The sequence below is a fragment of the Amblyomma mixtum genome, chromosome 5 (assembly GCF_055824585.1).
Source record: "Amblyomma mixtum isolate Tamu chromosome 5, ASM5582458v1, whole genome shotgun sequence".
In the NCBI taxonomy this organism is placed as follows: Eukaryota; Metazoa; Arthropoda; class Arachnida; order Ixodida; family Ixodidae; genus Amblyomma; species Amblyomma mixtum.
The window spans coordinates 91,774,499-91,781,977 of record NC_143016.1 but is presented as its reverse complement, the minus strand read 5'-3'; positions in this window follow the sequence as shown (position 1 = coordinate 91,781,977).

Here is a 7,479-nt window from a genome sequence, read left to right as displayed (position 1 = left end):
CAGCTGCTCTGCCACGCTGTGTTGACTGCTTCTCGGAAAGAGCTGCCGCATTCGTGAAAACCACGTCGGGGTTAGGTGGTGGTTCATGACGCTTAAGAGGTTTTCTTTGTGTTTCCTCTGCCGTGCGAGCAACTGTGGCTGCTTTCTTTTTATAACACCCTCCATAGGAAGCAGGGTGTGGGCCACCGCAGTTAGCGCATTTAGGTTGCGCTCTCGAAGTGCATTCTTTGTGCGAGTGGGGGCCAGCACAGACTTTGCAGCGCACGGGGCGTTACAGTGTCTTGATATGTGGCCATGCCTCTGACATTTATAGCATTGAGTTGCTGCTCCGACGTATTCAGTTACAGGGTAACTACAGAACCCAAGCGTTACTCGTTTTGGTAGCGGCGCATCTTTTGCGAATTCCAATATAACTGCGCGACGGCGTACCTCTTTGATCTTTCCACCATCCTCAGGAGTGTAGGCTGTTAGCCTCCTCGCTGACAGGACACCTTGGTCGCGTATATATTCGTGCAGGTCTTCTTCTGTGTAGGTGACAGGTACATCTTGTATTTTGCCATAGCTTGCCATGTAAGAGTATGGGACTCGTGCCTCTACAGCCACTCCAGCCAGCTCAGTTACCGTGAGCAGACGGTTGGCGACGGGCAGCGTCGATACTGTAACCATCAGGCTCCCATCCTTGCCGACAGGTGACAACCTGCCCTTCAGGATGTCGCCAGCCTGCCCGCTATGCTGCATTCGATGAAATTAAAATAAATTCAAAATTGCAATTGCTACCTGCCGACTGTGACACTACTTATAAGCTGATTAGCCTAGAGAGACGCCGCCTCCCGAATAACTGTCATGGAAAAAGAGCCTTACGACAGCTGTGGAAGAGCAACCTTGGTCTTCAAGCCCCATCGTTGGCAGTTTTCGAAACAACCACTTGTTGGCGGAGTGGCCCAGTGCTTAACTGCTGCAACAATGCGCCAGTAGTGGTATGAGGATTCTCTTTGTCCTATAAATCTGTGCAAGACAAGAAGACAGAGCTATCGTATTTTAGCCTTAACACTATTTACGCGTCGTCCAATTTTTTTCAAAGTATGTTTTCATTCTTAGGTGTTCAGAGCATTTTAACGCGACAGCCTTAAAGAGCTCGTGGCGTTGGCGTCGTTGACCGTGTGCGAAAAATCTACGAACTATCCCCAGAAAGCAACCAGGAGGCATGTGGGCTAGCTAGGTTCAATGATCTTGCGGCTTCATCAAAACTTACCCTCCGAATTCTGAGAACACTGCCCACTGTGGCAGGTGGCAGATTCATTACTAGTTGGTCACTCGGGAAGAGCAACCTGGGTCGGACAATGCCCAGCACTGCGAGCACCCGGCATCACAGTACACCGGCGCATCGCTTAGTGCTACCCCACTGCGCCAAAAGGGGTATGAGGGCTCCCAGTGAGCTAAAAATGAGAAGCACAAAAACACCAATATCGCATATGCTACAGGCGTTAAGCTATTAACTCTACCACGTCATACTGTTTTGGTGAGCGTTAGTGTCTACTTCAATTTTTTTTTGTCGAGAAGGAATTTTCCGTTTACATTTATCATTGGGTTAAGCTCCTTTGCGGCAGGTGTGCAGGAAGGGTTCATTATTGTTCAATCTCTTTGATAGCTGCAACTTGCTAAATACTACGGCTACTTGATCATTTACGTCGGCTGCGTGCAACAGGCGCAGGGTGCTTATGTAACCGTTCAAGAGTTAGCGCCCAAATTTATGAACACCGTAGTCAATGACGCCATTCAGCGCCTCTGGGAGAAAATAAAGCAATAAATCATGAAAAGAAGAGAAAATAAATAGAGAGAAAAGGCGTCACTATCGTCGACTTGGGCAGCGAAAAGCATTACAATGAGACCCAACGAAACAACTCTCGAAGAATGCCTCCTTTGGCTTTACGTCACTCTTTGACTAACCCCTTTGCTCCTCTCTCTTTTGTTGGTTGCCGCCTCCGAGAAAATTAAGTGGGCTAGGTGGATGCATCACCAGCCCTTTCTAAATTTATTCCGGTGCCACCAGTAGCCATCTTGTGATCCCACCCCAAGGCCACCCTTAGCCACATCCACCTATCATGGCAGGCGTTCTCTCCACTCGCCGAGCCGGTGCATCTGAGAACCTTGGAAAACTTTGAGACCACCCTGCGGTCAGCGGGCCTAATCAGGCAAAAGATCGCCGTCAGCCAGGCCGCATACGTCATGGATGAACACCACATGAACGTTCAGAGAGTGAGTGGGGGTAGCGCGGAGACACAGGAGGCCTGCGGGCCTCGAATTCTCTTGCCAAATAAAGTTGCACCACCACCGCCACAGGGAATCACCAAGCTCTCCTTTTATGTCCATGTCAATAAAAAAAAGCCACTTGCCGCACGGTAGACGCGCGTGCTTCCTGAGGCCTTTCCTCCACCGCTGGGAATTGTACTGTATTATTTCCTTAGACCATAATGCTGCCCATTGGACTCATAAAATTTTAATTATCTTCATAAAATTGCACTATAAATATTGAGAACAACCTATTACACCTCGTTAAATGTATTATTTCTCTTCTTTGATAGGGTTCGAGGTAGTTCCCACATATTTGGAGAATAATTTGTTGGAAACATGTGAACAAAAAACATCGAGAAGCAGGCCTTGATTCTATTCTGCATCAAAGTACTTCAGGTGGTGGTGTTGGTGAGAAACTTTAATATTCAAATAGAGTTTCAGGTCAAAAAACCCTGCTGCATGGTCGGTATCCTTAGTCCGGGACACCGCACGACGAGGCTCCGTCTCGCGCCCGCTTTACTAGAGCCCTTTGAGACTCCAGCGTGGAGCAGTTGAGGAGGGCAGTCTCCCATGCCTCTCGGGTGGGGGTGGGAGAAGGGGGAAGGTGGAGATTCTGAGTACATGCCCGCACCATGTGAAAGATATCGCACATCTCTCCACAGTGCGCGCAGCGCCCATCTGTGTTGGGATCGAAGTGTTTTGCTATGGCAGGACAGAGAAGAGTTCCTATCTGCAGGCGCCGCAGAGTTCGCTCCTCCGCATTACTCAGCCCCTTGGCAGGTACCGGGTAGAGACGGTGGCTGTCGCAATAATGAATTAGGATTTCGCGGAACCGCAGAAGCGGTTTATGAGCTTCTGAGCCGGGAGAGCTAGGATGAGGAGCCCGGTGTGTGAGCGCTCGGGCGGCCGCATCAGTGGCCTCATTGCCTCGTAGACCCTGGTGGCCAGGAGCCCAGATCACTTCTGTGCGAGTTGGATCGGCGGGAGCACGTCTTAAAATTTGAGAGGCAAGAGATGATATTTCTCCTGCAAGATAATGTTCACAGGCCCGGCGAGAGTCTGTGATGACCGTTCTCGATTTTGGATCGGCGGCAGCGAGAGCTATTGGGACTTCCTCCGCTCGTGTTGAATTTGGGGCCCGAAAAGATTGCCCATCGACATTCATTCCCCGGTGGACTACGGCAGCCGTGAAGAATCCCGCGGGCGACGGCCCTGTGATGTCCACGTAGTAGACGCCCTCTTTATATCCATATTGCCTCTCAAGCGCGCGACCCCGCGCTTGTCGTCTGCCTTCATGTGAAGCTATGTTCATGTTATGCGGGAGCGGAGCGACCCAGAGCGTGTGGCGCCACAGCACCGGGATGTTCTCCGTCCCCTCTGGTATGCATGTGTGTTGGATGTGTAAGCGGTTTAGCAGCCGCGGACCAGGAACCGTCTGCGATAGCCGCGTGTATTGGTTCACGAGGTGGGCCTCCCGCAACTCCTGACAGGAGTTTACCACTCCCAACGCCTTCGGTTTGGCGTTGGAGGTAGCCACCGGGAGGTCCAGTGCTCGATTTGTTGCCTTCCTGATGATGGCGTCAATGCGCTTCAGGGGCTCAGCTGCCCAACCACCGATGTTAAACACGTGACGTGGACGGTTCTCCTCTGGTTTTTGCAGCTATAAATGCTTCTTAATGTTTCACTTCAACTGGTCCTGATCGCCGGCGTTGCTCCTGTATGCAACAGGACAACTGTGACTGCACTCAACACCTCCAGCAGGCAAGTGCGACTATGAGCAGGTCGCCAGTTGGGTTTGTCGTTCAGCTCAGCTATACATATGAGGCGCCATCATATCATTATGCTATTAAGGCGACAGCGTTAAGGCTCCAGTCGTCGTTGGCGTCAGCGCTGTGAGCGAAACCTCTCCACAGAATCAACCTAGTTGGCCACCACGCAACCTTGTAGAATCATCACACCTGCCCATCAGATTATGATCTGACACTGTGTCAGGTTACAGTTAAATTAATGAATGGTCGGGAGAGGTCGACACGAGCAAACTGGGCCGCAAAAGCCCCTTCGGTGGCAGCACCAGACATCGCAGAGCAGTGGAGCATCGTTTAACAACTGCACCACTGTGCCAGGACTGGTATCAGGACACCCGAAGTCTATGAATATAAACTCCAAGATGACCAATTCGGTCCAATCTATTAATGCTATCAGATAACACACATAGGCTGAGCTAAACTGCTCCCTCCATTTTTTTTTGTGAAGAAGAATGCACGGGTTGGTCCTTTTTCTCTTGTTCATCCTCTCATGCACAAACCGTCACATGCCTCTCAAAAAAAAAACAAAATAAGTATTCAAATCCGATGATAGCATATCATTATGATATTAGTTCGGCAGCCCGCTGCATAAATAGTAGGCGTTGAGCGTGTCTACCTTATGCACCTCTTGCGCAGTGTCATATGCCTCGGGCAACCCCCAATTCAGCTGTGTATATGAGGCTTAATCAATATCATTATGGTATTTCCCTGAGGCTCACTCCCCAAGCTGTCTCCTATTGGCCTTTCTGTCATGTGTCTCGCCCCCGTAACTTACCATATGCTTCATGGCAGAGCCGAACGCATGTATAGAAATGAGAAGATAGCATACCATTAGCTATTGTTCAGCAGCTCAGTGTATTAAATGTACAATGTTGCCATGCCCGTCATACGGTTGGTTGGTTTATGGGGTTTACCGTCCCAAAGCGACTAAGGCTATGAGAGACGCCGTAGTGAAGGGCTCCGGAAATTTCGACCACCTGGGGTTCTTTAACGTGCACTGACATCGCACAGTACACGGGCCTCGAATTTCTCCTCCAAAGAAATTCAACCGCCGCGGCCGGGATCGAAGCCGCGTCTTTCGGGCCAGCAGCCGGGCACCATAGCCACTGAGCCACCGCGGCGGCGCCCGTCATACGGTTCTCCTTCCTAATTTATAACTCGCCTAGTCCAACAGCCATATTTTGCTATCCATGTGAAGGCCCTGATATGATTGTATTATTTTTGTCGACATGCAGCTGCCCCAATTTGCGCGTGTGGCGTGACTACAAGCACCTTGTGTCCCTCTTACAGAGCGTCATACACCTAGAACAACAGCCATATTCAGCTATGTACATAAGGCGCCTTCATGTCGGTATCCTAATTTTCGGAGGCTTACTCTCCAAAAAGTATCCGGTTGGCCTTTTCCCTTTGCGTCTCTCCCCTACAAACTGTCATATGTACTTTGCAACAGCAAGTATGGGAATGAGAAGGTACCATATCATTATGCTCGCTGTTCTACAGATCAAATCAAATCGTCTTTATTTCTCTCTCAAGGAGAAAAGGGGGTGACGGGTAAAAGCCGCATAACTGCGGCTTGACAAAGCCCGGCCCCCTCTATGTACAGTTCGGCAGTATTGCTCGTGCACATACAGAATTCAATTTCACACTTCATCTCAGAGCTAAAATCTTGCACCCTACAGAACAAAATCACTCCAAATGAAAGCACATGCAGTTTTAAATACATTCAAAACACAGATTCTAGAACACATCAGGTTTTAAACATAAAAATTTCAAACACACTCAGATCAAAAACACGTTCAGTTCAATAATTTTCAATTTTTTTTAAATTCTGGAAAAGATGTTACCTTTAGTGGTATCAGAAATTAAGACATTTTACAGCAAAAAAAGCACCAATAAAAAATAAACGGCACCAAGAAAAACACAAAACGCAATCATACAAGAGAATCATGTGATGTTGGCTGCAAGGAAATGTGCATGTAGCGCTCGTAATGACAATTTTTCCGGGAAGGTATCGATGAGCGCAAGGCTATTTAGAAGAATAGCAGCATGATACGAAATGGACTGGCGACCGTACTCTGTATTCGTACACTGTACGATATGAAAGGTACGCTGTTGGCATGCCTGTCATACGTCGCTCTTACACAAATAATAGTTCGCCAAGAGCAGCAGCCCAATTTAGCTATGTATGTTATGCGCTCTCGTATAATTTAGGTAATTTTTTTTACATGCCGCTCACCAAAATGTTGGTCTTTCCCATAACTGCCTCGTGCCCTTCTTACACTGCCACAAGCTTTGAACAGCCAAATTCATCTGTGTGTATGAGGCGCCATCACGTCTTTGAAATATTTTTCTGAAACGTACTTTCCAAAACGTGTCGGTAGTGTCTGTCTTGCATCTCCCCCACGCGATCTATTATATGCCTATTGCAACAGCCCAATATAAGTATTGAAATGAGAAGATAACAGATCATTGGGCTGTTTGTTCTAGAGCTCAGTATATAAAATGTGCGAGGTTGGCATGCCTCTCCTACGTCTCTTCTACACAAATAAGAGTTCAGCCAGAGCACTAGCAATATTTTTCTATGAATGCAAGGTGCTCGCATACCTTTATGCTATTTCTTCGACATGCCGGTGTTCAAAGCGTACGCGTTTGGCATGCCTTCATCTCCCTCCTACGCAATGCTATATACCTAGCGCAACCGCCGAATTCAGCTGTGTATGAGAGGTGCTGTCATATCATCAGTATACTACTTTTCTGATGCGCAGTTTTCAAAATGTATCCGTATGACCTGTCTGTTTTTATCTCTCCCCCCTCCCCCCCCCCCCCCGCTAAATTAATATGTGCCTTTTGCGACAGCCCAATTAGAGTATAGAAATGAGAGGATGGCATACCATTACGCCAGTTGTTCTGCAGCTCTTTGTGTGAAATGTACGCTGTTAGAATGCCTCTGGTATGGCTCTCGTACACAATGTACCGTTCGCAAAGAGCTACAGTTCGGTTTTGCTGTGCGCATGAGGCATTCGCATATCATTATGTTAATTTTTCGCGTATCAGCTGTCCGAAATGTACGCGTTTCGCCGCTCTACCCTATGCCACATTTGCACAAGTGCCAAATGCCTTGTGCAACAGCCAAGAACTCCGATACAAAAGCCACTATGATATCATTCTCGCCTTTTTTTTCAGCTCACTGTGCAAACGCACCCGTCTGAAAAGCCGACTTTGTGTCGCTTTCATATTAGCTTTCATATTCCTTGTTCAACAGCCCTAATTAGCTATGCATGTCCGGAGAGAACATCAAATTGTAATTTTCTTCTGCAGTCCGCAGATGAAAGTGGAAGAAAAGAGAAAAGGCCTGAAGCTTGACAAGGGCTCACTTCTCTTT